The sequence below is a fragment of the Dermacentor albipictus genome, chromosome 7, assembly GCF_038994185.2.
Source record: "Dermacentor albipictus isolate Rhodes 1998 colony chromosome 7, USDA_Dalb.pri_finalv2, whole genome shotgun sequence".
Classification (NCBI taxonomy): domain Eukaryota; kingdom Metazoa; phylum Arthropoda; class Arachnida; order Ixodida; family Ixodidae; genus Dermacentor; species Dermacentor albipictus.
The window spans coordinates 69,988,051-70,003,274 of record NC_091827.1 but is presented as its reverse complement, the minus strand read 5'-3'; the positions used below and the strand labels follow the sequence as shown (position 1 = coordinate 70,003,274).

The following is a 15,224-nucleotide window of genomic DNA, read 5'->3' as shown; positions in this document are numbered from 1 at the left end:
TTGCGTTATAGCGCCCCTGCTCTAATCCGCTCGACCAGGACACCCCTAAAACCCTCACAGTGGCAAAAACACAATGGTCGATAAACCTATGGAGTCGAGAACTCCATAGATAAAAAGAAAATTAGCAGGCTGTAATTTCAGTAAACAGTGTACTCAACAATTAGCGATATAACGTTCACCCTATATCCACCATAGTTGAATTCATAATTCCAACCGACGCGCCTTATGTGCACAGAATGCAATGCCTGCCGTTCGCGCACATTCTATAGGAGTGAGCTCGCAGCACACACAGTTGCGTTCAGCGGGAGCTGCGATACGGTGACCATAGCCGATGGGGGCGTCAACACAGTTCAAAACTACGCGGACGCCGGCGACGCACATACGAAAAAAAAGGGGGGGAACCAAAGACCGTTATAATTGCTGATATTTATTAAACTAATGTTCCGTGTGTCGGCGCCGTCATGTAGAATGGATCAGTAACCAATACGCCTGCTTTAGGCATTCGTAGTCTCTCTCTCTCTCTCTCTCCTTCCCTCTCTCTCTCATTTATCTTCTATTCCACTTTTCCCTTTCCCCATTGTAGGGTAACAAACCGGACCCTCGTCTGGTTGACCTCGCTGCCATGTTTCTCCTTGCTTTTTGTCTCCCACCCGTTCACGACCGAGCGACCGGCGTATTGGTGGCAAACAACACCTAACCTACATCAGCGGAAAGGTTCAGCCAACTGAGCTATGGTGTACTCTCGGGAAACTATATGCCGCCAAACTGATTTTTCGAACGGCATTATTGGGCTTGGAGGACTTATGTACAGGAGGGTTTACGCTCCTTACTAAGCATATATATAATACGTCTTGGTGGCACAGTAGAGTTGAGTCTGCCACCCAAGCTGCAGGCCACGCTTCAAGCGCATCGTGTCAAGAAATAAAGACTCTTGTTGCCACAAAGTACAAATAGCGACATTTTTATTCCTGTTTGTTGCGTTCTTCCTTTCCTCCTGTACTCCGCCCCCTTCTTCATTTCTTCATTTGAGCGAGATTTACGTCAAAGCCTAAGAGTTCTGACGCATCATTTTGCACATAAAGAAAACGTAACAGCTATAATATTGTTCTTTTTTTTTCAATTTGAATAAAGCCCTGCGTGAAAGCACAAATGTTGCCTTTCGTGAGCCAGTTTAAAACGCCCGAGTGTAATCGGAGAGTGTCGAGTTAAGGCGCCACGACGCTCAAGGTCAGTGCCCGTGCTTACGTCAGTTCCGTCGCAATATATTGGCCGAAGTTCGCAGGGGGGGGTCATCGAACAGCGCAAATTCGACTGTGCAATGTCGGAATGGCGAAAAGAGTGGCACAGAGGGTTGCTTCCAAACAAGAGAGAGAGATAGAGAGAGAACAACTTTATTTAAGACAAACCCCAGTCAGGGTTCCTCCCAAACTAACTTTCAACAGTTGGACTCGTTCAGAGGCAGTAGGGCAGTCAGAGGCTGTTTCAGCTTTCGCATAACTCGCTGAAGCCGCGACGAACCGCCGAGCTCGAAACTCGGGGCTTAATTGCGCCATTCTTTATAACGCTAACGTCACTAACGTGTAGCTGCGGCAGCCTCGCAGGGCGAACAGAGAAGGGGTCCTCGGCGCTGCAGGATAACCTGTCCTTGCGCAACAGTTCACACAGACGCATTGTCCACTAGTGCATGATAGTTTGGCAACTAAGAACCTCCAAGCATGACGTAACCCGAGCGAACCAAGCCGGACGCGCGGGTCATGACCTTAAGGTACAAACGGGCCAGAGAAGAAGACGAAGCGGGATGGGCGTTTCGGGTCTTTGATTGCTGCGTTAGGATCAATCGTGCGGAATAGCGCGCTTCGAAGAGTGTGGGAAAACGCATTGTCCGGCGCTTCAGCTTGTGAAGCGTTTACCGCGTTCACCGTGTCAGATTTTTTTTCTCTCTCTCTCTGTCTCGGTAAACGCATATCTCCGAGCTAGAGCTTGCTGTAAAGATTGCGCGTCTTTGTTCGTTCGCCACAACCAGTGGGTTTTCTCCGCAAAGTGGCCTTCGAGTTCATACCTGCAATGCCGTTTTGCCTGCTCCGTACTTTAACCCGTCACAGTCGCTGAGCGCCTAAAGCACTCAGCTGCCTGCTGAGCGGCCGGTAGGGGGGGAGTGGTGGAGGGGGAGGGGGGCGTAATTGTAGGTTCGATCCCTGGTTACGCTGGCCTCCTTTCGGCAGCGATAAAGATTTGGAGAAATAGTAAACAATAACTGAGCGCTCGGGTTGTTTTGAACAACAGGCACCGCTCAAGATTCGTTTTTTTTAACTTTATATATTGTGAGGGAGTGCTCTTTGTGGATACAAATTTCTGGAAGTAAGCAGAGGAAAGCCGTTGTTGTGCAGCTGAACTAAAGAAACCAGAGACAAATTCGGAGTTGGACCTGCCTATCAGACTGGCGGTTAGGCAAAGTAGAAGGAAGCAAAGCGTCTTTCAGCATGGCCACTGAATAGCTTCAAAGTTTCTCGGACGGTTTCTAACCTTTCTCATCCTCAGCCTGAACCTTTGCGATGTTGCTTCTCCGTGCAAGTCAGAATTATAGGATACAGATATAAACACTCTACGCAATGAACCGGACAATTCAAACCAGGTGCCTCTATGAGAACAAAGAAAAACTGCGCAAAAAAGAACAAGACAGAGAAAGAACCACACGACACAAGCGCAGACTAACAACTGGTTTAATGCTCCAACGCCTCTTTCCTACCAACAACAGAGCGCATGCGCACCAACCACAAATACCAATGCCACTATCATGTAGTCAAGCCTAGAAACGCCAACTCCTTGCGGTACAAATGTGTGGAAGCCTCACTAACACATTTATCTGGCCCTAATCTCGCGATTTCTAAAGCTTCGATTACTTCACACTCTTTCTTATCCCTTGCGCGTCCGACAATCTTAGTCCTGCCGAAAAGTGGGGTACAAACTTTGCCGTCATGCCTGCAGGTCTTGCAATGCTTAGGAAGATGCTGGCCTCCAGAATCATCTAGGGAATCGGCATGTTCTAATAATCTAATATTAATGTAGCGGCCTATTTGTCCAACGTACACGTTGCCACAACTCAGCGGAATCTCATCGATGACATTCGCTCTACAGGGCGCAAACTTGTTCCTGTGATTAGTGCTGCACTCGATTAATTTTCTTTTTCCTATCAGGTTTAACTAAATTGCACAGACTGGACAGCTCACAAGGTGCCGAAAAGAGAACCTGTATGCCAAATTGGAGGCACCTATATGCCACAGGTGCCTCCGTTGCGACTGATCGATATTAGATAAAAAATTATTACCCCGCGGTTGTGAATCTGTCAAATAAAGAGAAATCTCGTCAGGTTCCCGATTCCGAGACTCTCGAGCCTGATTTCGCGGGAGAAAAGGAAACTATAGGGACTAACTTCACATTGAGCACACCAACAAACAAACGAGACGACGCTCAGAGTCAATATATCTTTGTACCGCAAAAGAAAAGAGAGAAAAAAAAAGAAAGGGTCAGCGCATGATAGGTGAAAGGGCTTTATATCTATTTTAGAATCGCAGATGTAAACCTACGTTACGTAGCTAAAGAGACGACGGTGGTTCAACACGAGAGAATGGTTGCGTGTCGCGTGAAACCACGTGTACAGAGCCGGCTATTCGTTTTTGGGTCTCTGCGTGAGCGGAGATTCTGTTTATATGTTAAGCATATCCGAATTGGTCCAATTGGTCGAAAAGAAGATTTTAGACGGTATACTACAGATAAAAACCAAGGGAATCGAAAGAATCCACCGCCTAGGCAAAAAGAAGCAAACTGATACTTCTAGGCCAAGACCCGTAATCCTTAAACTACTCGACTGCCGAGACAAAGTTTCAATCCTCAAGCACTGCACGAAGCTGAAGGGCTCAGGTTTCTATATAAGTGAAGATTTTTCTCGTAGTATTCGAGAAATAAGAAAGAAGCTGTGGGATCGAACGAAAGAATACTGGGGTAGGCAGGAAAGGGTGTCGCTAGTCTACGATAAAGTGCGTATAAATGGTCAACTTTTTGCTTGGGATAGTGACCATGAAGATTTAGTTGCAGTCCAAAAAAACGAAGAAAAGGACGTCTTACAAAAGAGAGTCACACGAAGTCGACAGAAGTAACCCTGTTGATTGTGAACGCATGAAGTCTTGCAAATAAAATAGACCAATTCGAAGCTCTTGTTTTAGAAATTAAACCTGACATTATTGCTGTCACAGAAGCATGGCTTCACTCGGATATCTTAGACAATGAAATCTTGCCACCGGGATATGTGATTGTGCGCAGAGATAGGGGCACTAGAGGAAGGGTTGTCGCACTTTTCTTTAAGAAAGAACTACGATACACCGTTTTACCAGATAAGCCAGAAATTGAGGCGGTGTGGTGCAAAGTACAGCTGCAGAAAGGCTGCATATTTGTAGGCGCTATCTACAGACCACCTAACGCTGAGATAAGTTATCTAGAACATCTTCTGGATTATATGCATGATCACATGACGAACGGCAAAATGATCATGGCTGGTGATTTTAACTTGCCTAAAATGGAATGGTCGTCAAAAAAAGTGCGAGGTGCTGCGAATGACGCCATATTGGATATATTGTTAAACTTTAACCTCAAGCAACTCGTACGCGTCCCCACACGTATCCATGGCAATTCCAGTTCTATTCTAGACGTTGTTCTTGTTAGTGACCATTTCCTGAACGACCAGACATCCACCGAAATCTTAGACGGCATATCCGATCATAAATTAGTCCTATGCACACTGCCTCTACCTGGTCTTGTACGACACCACGGCCCTATAAAGGACGTTCTTGCATTCACTAGAGCAGACAACGATGCAATAATCACATATCTCACTCACGAATTTGTTGACTTTGCAGATCTTTGCTCGGATAAAAACTCGTCGATAGATCATGCATGGTTGCAGTTCAAAGTACACGTCATGCATTGTATTGAAAATTTCGTCCCACTAGAGCGCAAACTTACAAGAAAATATAATCCATGGATCACTCGCGAAATAATTCATAATAAACGTAAAATTAGTAGGCTGAGGAAAGCTAGGAGGTCTGGTTTAGCCGCTAATATCACCGCTCAGATTTCCGCGCTATCTAAGACATTGAAAAGCAAGATGCGCGTTTCCAAAATGCACTACTATGGTGCCACTCCATCCAAGTTCATGAAAACGTCACCAGCAAAATTTTGGCGTTACGTAAATGGTAAACATGGCGATAGGAAGGCTTCTCCATCAATAGAAACAAAAGATAAGGCGGATCAATTCAATCGCTACTTCCAGTCGATTTTTACAATCGAGAATGGACTAGTGCAACATTCCCAGACTATCACATCTACCAAAAATAAATTACTAGAAACCCCAGAAATAACCGACAGTGGTATACTATGTCTGCTATTAAACCTTGATGACAAAAAGAGCTGTGGCCCAGACGGGATAGCGAACGCTTTTCTCAAACAGTATGCAGAACCAGTTAGTAAGTATCTACGCTTAATATTCATAAAATCTATCCAGGATTCACAGATTCCTTCTGAATGGAAAGTCGCAAAAATAATCCCAGTGCATAAATCCGGCGACAAGACGATCCCATCAAACTACAGGCCCATTTCCTTGACGTGTACCAGCTGTAAAATACTCGAGCATATTATCCTCAAATTCATCACAAAGTTTGTCGAAGACAATGATCTGCTACACCCCAACCAGCACGGATTCCGGAGAGGCCTATCGACCGTTACTCAACTCGTCGAGTTAATGCACGACTTGGCCCAAGGCATTAACGAACACTCCCAAATTGACATAATTTTTATGGATTTCTCAAAGGCGTTTGATCGGGTTTCCCATGAAAAGCTAGTTATCCAGCTGGTCCGCAAACTTGGGGATGGGCCAATGACTTGATGGTTGTCAAACTATTTGTCCGGCCGTCAACAATTTGTGCAATGCAATGAGCATGTTTTTGACACATTAAATGTCACATCCGGTGTGCCCCAGGGATCTGTCTTGGCACCAATATTATTTTTGTTGTTTATAAATTACCTGGCAATCAATATTAACGCAAATATTAGGCTATTCGCAGATGAATGCGTACTTTATAACGAGGTCAAAAGCTACAGTGACCAAAATGAGCTGAACATTGCCCTGAATGAAGTAGTAAGTTGCTGCTCTAACTGGCAAATGGTGATTAATACAGACAAAACAGTTGCAATGACAATGACAAAAAAGAAAACAAGCCTAGCATTTTCCTATGGTTTTAATAATGTCGCACTCCGAAATGTAACCCAGTACAAATATCTTGGTGTAATCATAACTTCTGATCTCAACTGGGCAGCTCACACGGAAGCTATAATCGCGAAAGCAATAAAAAAAATTGTTTTCCTTAAGCGGACGCTGCGGCACGCTGACCGTGACACTAAGCTTTTAGCGTACACCACACTTGTCCGACCGATTCTAGAATACGGGAATATAATCTGGTTCCCTTTCACAAGTAGCGGTATCGGCATGCTTGAAAATGTGCAGCGCAAAGCGATTAAATTTATTTTTAACCGCTGTCGACGCCTTGATTCCCCGACAGAATTGCTACGCAGCGCAGGTTTGCCCTCACTCTAAAGTCGTGCGAAAATCCACCGCCTGAAGTTCTTATATATGCTACTGCACAACTATTTTAAGATAGACCACACAACATACGTTGAAACTAAACAAACAAGGCAACTACGTCACACACATGATCTCACACTACAAGAATATGCGTGCAACAACAATACATTCTATTATTCCTTTCTCCCTAGATCCATTCGGGAATGGAATACCATTGACCGACTTATAGTCGAACAGCAAAGAATTGAGGATTTCCTTGAGATGTTACATAACTCGCTTAATACGTAGTCATCAACCTGATGTCATTTATTTGTACTCTGTATATGATTAGCTGTTTTATTTTTTCTATTAGCATGCTTGTCAATACTCGTATTCATACTTACTGTTGTATGTATATTTTTCATTCTTATTTGTGCTTGTTTAGCGTACCTACCCTGACAATTACTAATATTACTGTTCTTTCTGTACCCCACTCCTGTAATAGCCCTGTCAAAGGGTTGACAGTATGTTGAAATAAATAAATAAATAAATATGAACGCTGGTCCCCTGTAAGCTGTGGAGATGTGAAAAATAGTTATTGGCTCGTCGCAAGGCCCGATTTATATTACTTTCCACGGCATGTCAAGTTTCGTTCGCCTGTTCCATCTCAATCGCGCTCCGCTTACGTTAGCGACACGGAATGCCTCGTTCAATACTCATCTCGGAATTAATCACGCGTTTCGTACGTGAGATGAGCAGGATGCCACTGCGCTTCGCCGGAAAGCAAGAGTCCTGGCGAAATGGATAATATAGCCGTGGTATGTTTTTTTTTTTCAGAGGCTGCTGTTATCGAAACTCATCGCCGTTTACAGCATCCGATTCCGTAGTCCTTGCCTAGACTTCCGACATACAACCACGTACAGGCCGGTTCTTCTGGAAAACTCGTGCACGAAGCTCGACTGACCAAGTCCACGACACCTTTGTAGGGTGTATCGTGATAAAAGGAGTCGGGACACCACACGGTAATTTTTCTGTTCGTTTATTCGACAATCGCGGCCGGGATCCACATGTTTTACCGCGTGCAGTGTCTGTTCGCTGAACTGCGACCAAACGAACTGCAGTCGCACCCGAGTGCAGCGTCGTAGAATTGTAGCTTTCGACAAGTGTCTTTCTCCAAAAGTTTACGCACACTGAGAGAAAGAGCAACTAATAAATGAAAGGTAGGGAGGTTAACCACGACTAAGCCAAGTTGCCTACCCTACACTGGGGAAAGGAAAAATGGGACGGAAAGATTAAACGAAGAGAAAGTCCACTGGAGATATCAGTCGGTCACTCAGTCCGGATCACAGAAGGTGACTCAATCTGTTACTGCGAAAAACCGTTGTTATCAATACGAGGAGAAATTAAACTTTAACATATCCTATAACTCTCCGAGTGTCAATTCCACCTCCGTAGTGAAACGATTAGGAGGTGCACACATTACATCGCCGATGTCGCAGAGATCGGCCACTCGCTGCAGCGGATGCGCGGCAAAGAACGTTAAGTCGAAGCAAAAGCGTCGTATACGAAGCTCTGCCAGAGCAGGGAAAGCCAGGACCTTCATGGATTCCTCTTTGCTTTAGCATAGGTCATTTAATGGAGGGGCGGATGTTTTTAAGCAGTAATCTATAAGCGCTTCTTGAGGCTGTGTCTTCGTGTTTGACTACATCAAGTACTGATGCAACGTCGCTTGATGGAAGAGGCGAAAACTTGCATGTCGTGCGACCTGTACGCGGCTCGGTCGGTGAACGTCTCAAGGGGAAGCACGCTGTTACCACGCACTGCAGATGAACTTGCACAGGTCGCGTCCCGGGAGTGAGAAGACGGGAAGATGAACTGCACTTTCCCTGCTGAGCGCTTCCACTATGCTACAGACTATCGGCGTGTTTGTAAACAAGCAGACACACTGTAGGAAGAACGGGTAGGTGGTCATGTTCACGCTCCTATTCGCCTTCGTTGTTGGCCGCTTTTGAACGACAATGTTTGCAAACTTTTCGAAAGTGTTTGAAGTAATTTGGTCATTTGCTTTAATCTAGCCCGCCGAGCAAACTCACACCGGTGTAGTTGGTATGGTGTGTTCTTTCTTTTTGTTTTTTTGCATTCAGTGTGACGGAAGCTCCGTCGTATCTTCGTGATGACACGATTATGCACGTGCGGATATCCTTTTAGCCTCCTGCGCCCTAATACCAGAGCGAATGAAGCGCTGCTGCGCTTCCTTCAATCTGCCTGTACCCTTACGACCGTGTCATGATTGCGCGTTCAATGTTCATGCGCATGGCGTGATGCCAGCGTTTGCTTTCATTTGTTGCCATTTTTCAAACATTTGTCTCTTTAATCCTCACCACAGTAGGAACCGGGCTTACTCATACCTAAACTTCTTTCTTTCTTTTTTTTTATAGTAAAGGTTGACATGTGAGCCATTGTCCCCGTACGCTACCGATGGCTACGCTTCTTTTGACTTGCATAATTTAAGAGGCAACAATAAAACAAAACGTGCCTTCTTGCAATACTTAAATAATACTGAAAAAAAGAAGGATGTCGCGACGCAATGCTGGAAGGTTCACGAAAACTCACAAATCCGCAGATGGCTGCACGTTGCAAATAGATTCTCTGGCTCAAGATTATAGCATTTTTAATCGTCGAATCCTGCTACACACGTTATGGGTAAAAGCCTATCAAGGAATTCGGTTGGAAGCAACCTGCTTTTGGACGCTTCATTGTATTTTCGGAAGCAAACTACAAACAGACACGCAACCGCTGGACCCTGTCCACCGCTTTCATTCGACAGTCGACGCGCGTTTCATGTTTGCGAAAGGTTCTTTATTCGCGGAATGGCGCACATTTTTCCCTCAGGTTGTCGTGCCTTAATCTTTTAACTACAACAGCCTCTGTAAATGGAGACGCCGGCAAGAGAGCAGTCGCAAACGTTCCCAACAATTCCAACGGCAAAACGCTGCCTGGCTGCTAAAGGATCTTGACTTAACTCCGGGGACATTGGACGCGGCAGTTTCCTATGGCTGTCACGCCCACTAGGAAATTTCTACAGACAGTCTCGCCTCCGAGTATCGATGTCAGCATCTTTTAAACGTGCAAGGCCAGAGCGCGCCACCTACAAAACGAAGGAAACAGAAAAAAAAGTATAAAAGCATACATATCGCTACACGCCCGTCTGCAGCTATAGTACGGCATGAAGTCGAGCCATTCTAGAGGGCCCATAGGTTCGGCAATAGCCTGTCTCACTGAGGACGCCCTCTCGTCTGGAGCCGCTCACGTCGCGTGGTACAGGGTGGAGCCCCCCACACGAGCGAGGATTGCAGGCCGCGCGCGCTGCCTCTTCAATCGCCCCCCCCCCCCCCCAAAAAAAAGAACGCTTTTACAGCTCGACCACGGAAGGGAAAGAAGTGTCACCAGTGCAAAAGAAAAAAATAGGGAAGAATACGAAAGAAATAAAAAACAATACGAACAGGAAACGCGACAGCAACTGTCGAAAGCCGCGGGGATCAAGCGGACGACAGAAAGAGGAGGAGAAGAAACGAAAGGAGGAAGGGACAGAAAAGAGAGAGAGAGAAATAAAAGAAAGAACAGAGGTGGAGCGGCGTCGGTAGCCGTGGTAACGGACGGCGTACACAAAACGGTCCTTTGAGCATGTGGGTGCCTCCGCGGTCAGCTTGGGCCCGGGGGGTCCGCGTGCCTTTGCGGCAGCCGCTGTGGCCTGCCTGCCGGACGTGGCGCTCTGGTCGCTCGGATGACTCGCTTCCATTAGCTCGGACTCGTCTAATTGTTACTTCTCATCTTCGCTGTGTTGTCTTTTATGCGCGCATGTGCGGTACCCCCCCTTCCCCGTTTTTTTCTCTCTCCGGCCGTCACACTCGGTGCGCGTGGGACCGACGAAGTGTCAGGAAACGGCAGGAAAAAAGGTAGGAAACGAGAGCTGTGACGCACCACTTGTACGTGGGCCAGTGGGCCAGCAGTGAATAGCCGGTACGCTAAGTAGACGAGTCCAGCGGCAGAGCGCCGATCATGACGGCGACCCGTGACGAAGTGTGCAAGCCGTCGCCTACAGTGCGGACAGTGCCAAGGGGCACGGATGACGTGTTTCTTTTTTTTTTTCCGTGATTCGTGAACGTTGACGGTGATGTCACATCTTCCGGTTTTCTTTCCTTTTTTCCACCTTTTTGCGGGTGCCTTCCGGGAGAATTCTTGCGGAGCCGTTTTCCTCAACCTCTGTCCGCCCGAGCCAGTTTGACTGTAGTGAATGTTGCCTTTGACGGGTGCTTCCAGCTGTCGCGTGACTTGGTTCTGTGGCACCTCGTTTATTTCGAGTGAAGTGGTCGCGCCACTGTTGCTTTATCTTTTCCGTGTCGTGCACAGTCGAGGATAGGCAGCTGACAGGGAGCGTTTGTAGTTGGCATCGGGCAGTTCCCTCGTGGTTTGTTGAACTCCAACGAGATCACGGCTCAAGGCATGGAGTCTACGCTGCTTTCAACGCAATTTCGTCCTGAATCAAGCCTTTTCCGCTCAAGGCTACGAGCTGTTAAGATTCACGTCCTTTTCGGCTGAAGTAGAGAATCAGCTCGAAGGCTTAGGTTAGTAACGTGTCTATCCTTTTGTGATGAATTTGTCCTTGATCTCCGTCAATGAAATGATGTGGCGCAAATACTCTGAAAGAGAACTTCGTGACATTCTGTCTCACTTCAAGAGCACAGTGAAGCCAACCAGCATCGTTCACCTGCTAACGCCAACCTCGAAGTGACACAGCGGTCTGCTCTGTGATAGCACGGTCTTCACGGGCCACTTAAGAGGCGCCTTTCCGGACCTTTCAGCAAGACTTGTGTGTGCACGCTTGATGCAATATATTACGTGCTGTATCTCTCTTGTGCTGTCGCTAGCATGTTCTGAAAGACACTTCATAAATACTGTGAACTTGTGGGCCACTTGCAAGGAAACTGTATTTGGTAGTGTGTGCAGAAGCTCTACACGTCGCGTTCCGCTCTGCTCCACACTTCTTAAATGCTCAGGTAAGAACACACTTATGCGCTCTTAAGGAGAGAGGCTGCATTTCTAAAGTGCCCTCCGGTCGTGGAGAAAACTCTTTTCGGTTTCGTACACATCTGTCTTGTGTTCGTGTATGTTTAAAACTATAAGAAGGTTGCTACATTTCTCATTCCCAACACGACGAAGGTGCCTAACGGAGAAGTTTTGATTATTACGGGGCCGCATAGCGTTCTTGTGTTGTTTGCAATTTAGGATAATATGATTAAGAATACGGCTGTATGTATCAGTGCAATCAATGTCTCACCGTCTATTATGTGCACGTAACCGATAGAGTGTTAGCTTCCGGCGCCTCTCGTTCGAGCAGGCTGGGTTCCAGGGGCTATTAAAACGCACTACTTAGCGCTAACTCATATCTATATGCACACTACATATATATATATATATATATATATATATATATATATATATATATATATATATATATATATATATATATATATATATATATATATATATATATATATATGCACCCAACGCCACTTCGTCCTCGCGTATGAATGCAATGATGTAGGGTGCTTTATTTTCAATACTTACATTTCTTTCGTATGAATAGAACTGCGTACCGTCTTGTTTCACAGTAAGCTTTTGTCTATTCCCCTCTTCTATGGTTCAGAGTTTATGCTAAGTGTCCATGCAGATCGCAGTGTCCACGGGTCCACCTAAGTGTGTGGAAACTAAAGCTTAGTGAGCCAATAGTATTTTTTTTTTCCTTCTTCTCGTGACAACCTTCGAAAATGAGCTAGTATTGTGTTCAAAAACAACGCCCGTGTATATTTCGGCAAAGTTATAATGACATCAGTACCGCTGAAGCCAAAATGTCCAACAGTGTTTTGCTGCGCCTCCAAACTAAATGTAATCCATTCCTAGTGTCAGCTTGAAATACTAACCACTGTGAAATGAAGTAAACAAGCGTTTTTGTCGTAACATAGCGCGGATTTGAGCCCTATCTTCGCGATAATGTCGTCGCGTGCCTTCCTCTATGTATCGGCGAAATCGAGATAACTTGCACACTGCAACTAATGAATACTTACTTTCCCGTACCAGCCGCTGCCATGAGTTCAGAGGACGAAAGAGTAAGTAAACAATCACCAATAAATGATAGCACTCATTCACGTTCGTATTCACGTGCGCATAGCGCTCTGGCACTCACTCGTGCATTATTCCATACCCGAACCTCACACTCACCGGCTCTCAATGGCACTCGTACTCACACCTACTCACACTCGCAGGCACTCAACCACGCCGACGCTATAGTACTTGCCCACTCACCAGTATAGTCACTCGCGTTTAATTACGTTCATTCAATTTCACCGGTAGTCACTCCCCCGTACATATGGTATACTCACGCCCCACTCATACCCTTCTTCGCTCGCTTCCACACCCTATTGCGCAATGTATAAGAGTCCACTTACGCGTGAGCGTGCTGTGTTGTGGTCGTGATATGCAAGCCTTATCTTAGGAGTTGAAGATTTCTTAAATAAGCCATATTTGTTTGGTTAATACGGTGTTGTTAATATGTATGTAAGGCGCTCTGCTGACATTCATGTTAAGTTCTCTCTTGTTTATTTTCGCGCCATCTGCGGAGCCTTTCTGGCTGCTTGCGTGTTTCTACTCGATTTATAAACTCTGCAATTTTTTCGTTCATTTATTGGCAAGCAGGAAAACGTAATGTACAGAGTGTTAGTGTTAGATAACACATAGTTCTTGGCGTGGCTGATGAAATGTACACGTCTGGAGAAGTTCGTGCATAGCTGCCGGCATAGCGAACGATTATAGATGCAAGAACAGATGGACAGAAGTCCACCAAGTGATAAATGCACGTTCGTCTGGCTATATTCCTAAGCTTGCTGCTTCAAATTATGGGAATATTGTGTTTCTATGGTTTCCAATCCACTGCGGTTTCTCGTAGGCGACGTTCATGCAGATCACGCTGTCTGCAAGTGTGGTATGCTACGCGTTATTGTCTCCGCAGACAGACCGATTAGGTTCGAAGTCGGTTCAACTCAAGCTGTGCAGGAACTCTTATTCCAATGCGTCACACACATATGTACAGTTAGCAATGGGACCATCTCTTGGAGGCTGTCGAGGTAAGATTATGCTGAGGTCATGTATAGAATTAGTGTACGACGCTATACATATGTTGTCACGGGTGAAGATCAGAGGATTAGGACACGTTCATCATCGTCATCGTCAGTGCTTCTGAAGTAACTCCGATGCACGTTAAACTCCGTCGATGCAAGGAGAGAACGAGAAAGACGAAGTGGCAGAAACGAGATGACGACGACGAGGGCTCTGGTAAAGTGTACTGTTTAAGTCATTGCGGTGGTGAGGTCCCGTAACAATATGCGTGCAGCGTTTTCATGTTAGACTTTGAAAGCTTCTCTAATACGAGGTGTGTCCACATAGCCGTGTACATACATACACGTTTTCAATGACGTTAAGATCATTCGTGACGCCTTGGCAGGCATCACGAACAATCTTAAGGTCACTGCAAATACAGGGAATGACGTACCCGGCAAACATATTATAGCCATAGCCAGGAAGAGCTGTTACAGGTAGCAAACATGTTCTGCTCTTGCGATGAAAACAAGCACGTGATCTGCTTATAAATGGTGGAGCAAGTATCTATGTCCGTAGCTTTTTCCCGGTATGGGGAGGCAGCACTGACCAGGAGGTGCTACAGCCACCTACAGGAATACGGCAGCTTGAGTGTTCAACTAAGCATATGCTCACGCGTCCGGTACAGGAAGGCCTCGGTAAAAGCTAGACATTTTGGACGATAACAAACTTGCACCTATATCTACATTTGGGTTATACCGAAGCGCCCATTGCCCAGTGCTTTACGAGTATCGCACGCCTTTCTGCGTTCTAGCACGCTGGTGCTTATAGTGTTAGTTCAGAAACTAAATCAGAAACTTCTAGTTTCTGATCTAGATCAGAAACTAGAAGTATGTGCCGTGACATCGTGAAATGGAGGCACGCGCTACTGAAAACTTCCCTCCGCTCACTATAGCCAGTGTCTCACCGTGTGGCTGTCGCCACCCGAAATTTCGGCGCCAGTTGCCGTATAACAGATGAATGGCCGTTGACAATAAAGACGACCTGCCTCTTGTGCTTCGCCGACGCTAAACCTCTCCAGCGCATCCTCGAATGGCTTCTTTGTCGGCAGCGCAGCTGTGATAGCATGAGCCTGTGATTTATGCGCCTTATTTCGCGCTTGCGCCAGCGTCCCATTGTTTCGGGCGAAACGAACGAATATTTCATTCCATCGCCACGCCTCAAAGCTTCAACGGCGGCATCGCTCGTCCTTCCTGGCTGCTTCGGTGCGGTGGTGAAAGGTACAGAGGTTAATGAGGTCGGCGGCCACTAAGCCTTGTGCGTCAATTTCCCTTATCCGGCCGCCATCGACTTCCGCGCTACGTCATTGAGGAACAGTGCTTGCGCGCTTCAATGGACTATACATCACTTTCCACGGACACCGCGTCTGCTGCGATGATTAAACTCGTAGTGTTTCGCGCCT

The 15,224-nt window shown here is 46.2% G+C and overlaps 1 protein-coding gene across 2 annotated transcripts in view; it reads left to right on the top strand.

Annotated features, from left to right (window-relative positions):
• Nucleotides 1–15,224, top strand: part of LOC139048028 (uncharacterized) — a 178,142-nt gene that overhangs the window by 41,125 nt on the left and 121,793 nt on the right. The window contains exon 2 of one of the 2 annotated variants that reach the window (XM_070522377.1): nucleotides 7,448–7,632. The exons of the other annotated variant lie outside the window; for it this stretch is intronic. The gene's annotated coding sequence lies outside the window, so the exon portion shown is untranslated. The remainder of the gene's footprint in view (nucleotides 1–7,447; nucleotides 7,633–15,224) is intronic. 2 annotated transcript variants of the gene reach the window in all.